This window comes from Mesoplodon mirus, assembly GCF_964341445.2.
Source record: "Mesoplodon mirus genome assembly, chromosome: X".
Lineage (NCBI taxonomy): Eukaryota > Metazoa > Chordata > Mammalia > Artiodactyla > Ziphiidae > Mesoplodon > Mesoplodon mirus.
Window position 1 is genome coordinate 100,103,231 of NC_138981.1, and position 2,693 is coordinate 100,105,923.

The following is a 2,693-nucleotide window of genomic DNA, read 5'->3' on the forward strand; positions in this document are numbered from 1 at the left end:
CTAATATATTGAAGGTTTTATTTTGAACTGGTTATTTAGAAAATAGTTATATTTTCTATTATACAAGTTTTTAAATATCACTTGCTTACGTTTTCTTAGTACATAATCCTTCCTTTCCATAAAGCTGGGGAAAATAAATCAATATATTTAAAAGACAGTGTTAAAATTGAAAGCCTCACTTATTTAGAAATGCCATATATATGAAAAACATGGACTGTGTATATAATATGATGACTGTAGCTTAATACTTTTGGTTCATATGTCTAAAAACTTCATATATTCATGGCTCACTTTTTCTAGGTGAACTTAGTGGTTACATTCTTTATTTACAAATAGTGAAGTAAGACAGAAAACTAAGGATCCTATGGCCAGTAAGTGATAAATCTAGAAAATGGAATCCAGAAGCTTTGATTACTTCTAGTTAATAGATCAAGTAGAATGATTTTGTCTTCTCTGAATAAGTTACTACTTATGGGTGGTAACTTATTTACATACTTACAGGAGATAAACCTGTGAAACTTGTCAAGAATGAGGGCAGCCAAATTAGAAAGTCCTATATCCCAGTTTGCTTCCAAAAGATAATGAAAACATATTATATCACTCGTAGATTTTTTTTGACAACTCATGGGAATTCTAAGTGCTCCATCCCCTTTTTTAAAATTTAATTTTATTTATTTTTTATACAGCAGGTTCTTATTAGTTATTCATTTTATACATATTAGTGTATACATGTCAATCCCAGTCTCACAATTCATCCCACCACCACCCCCACCACTTTCCCCCCTCGGTGTCCGTACGTTTGTCCTCCACATCTGTGTCTAGGTTTTTCTAGGTTCCACAAATATGCATTAATATACGATATTTGTTTTTCTCTTTCTGACTTACTTCACTCTGTATGACAGTCTCTAGATCCATCCACTAATAGGTTTATACATTGATTATATATCACTGACAACTGGCTTACTATCACAGCCTAGGATGGTGAATATTACCTAACTATGTAAGAAACTTTTCATTTATTAAGGTTCTTAACCTGGGCTTCAGAGAATGTAGGAAGCTGAAATTACATGTAATATTTTTCTACGTGTATGTGTGTATGCATTTTTCTAGGGTGAGAGTACATAGTTTTCACCAGAATATCAAAAGTGATCTGTGACTCAGAAAAGTTTAAGAACCACATATACTACTGCTGGCTTTTTGTTCTTGTCAAATGAGGAATAAAAGAATAATTTTAAGCCTTAATTTCTTATACATTTTAATTTCCTTTTCGTCTTCCTTTTGATTGAAGATTAAAGGAGTAAGGGATTAAGGTGTTTCTTTAATTTACACTGGTAACTTATTTTGGGGGGAGGGGGCATGAGGGTAGGTAAATAGGTAGGCCTGTAACTGAAAAACCTCAGTGAATTATGTACATATATAAGATGAACTCGTGTTAGATATTTTGAGGGTTTTCTTTGAGTGTAGATCAAATGCTGTTAGTGAATGTCAACAGATTGTTAATTCCTCAATTATACTGGATTTTATAAAATACTATTTGAAATAGATAACTACAGCTTAGACGTTAACTTTAATCCATATTATATTACATGCATTCTACCCTTATATTTTGGTGTTATTTGAAGTGTGGATTTTTCACCAAATAAAAAAATGCATGTAATTTTCTACGTGGACTCTTACAGTTCAGGGAAGATTTCTACAGTTCAGGCACACTTCTAATGAAATACTGATAATATCTAATTGGTGGTAGTGCTGGTACTGGAAAGAAATCCACTTCAAGAGCTGACTACAAAGAGTAGTTAAGAGTTTCTGTGACTATCTTTACAACTGTGTAAAGTACAGACCTTAACAGAGTGCCTGGCACATTTTAGGGTGCTCAATGATAGCTCTTAGTATTATTATTACACAGATTCAACAGTGGTAAGAAAGAGTTCCACCAAATCCCATTTACTTTAATGCAAACTTGGAGACATTTACAGTATTGTATTGTAAACCATTAGAAAAAACTGTTTTTCACACTTGAGTGAAATTAAAATCACTGTATCTCAATATTCTTTTTAGTGTAGCTTATTAAAAAGAAAACAACTCGAACTGTTTCTTTTTCTATTGTGCTTTCATTCCTTTCCCAGTGAAATATATATTAGCAACATAATCATATCTTTAAATGTGAGTGAGCAAACTGACAAATGTCTGAATTTTGTATCTGACTTGGCATCCCCTCCCTTTTTTTTTTTTTTTTTTTTCCGGTACGTGGGCCTCTCACTGTTGTGGCCTCTCCCGTTGCGGAGCACAGGCTCCGGTCACGCAGGCTCAGCGGCCATGGCTCACGGGCCCAGCCGCTCCACAGCATGTGGGATCTTCCTGGACCGGGGCATGAACCCGTGTCCCCTGCATTGGCAGGCGGACTCTCAACCACTGCGCCACCAGGGAAGCCCTCCCCTCCCCTTTTTAAATAATAATTCATTTATAATTAAACACATATAATCAAATGAATCCACTCAAAGTGCCTTTAATGATTGCCTCCAGTGTCATTACATTCTGTAGGCTTGTTACTGGATTTCTGGTTAACTTAATGCACGATTTAAACCCTTAGTAACTAGGAATCGTTCCAATTCAGCCAGATTGTATTCCACGATGCTGAGGTTTACAAATACTTTCCTCTCCATGGCTATTGAGTTTTGGAGATTAATATCCCA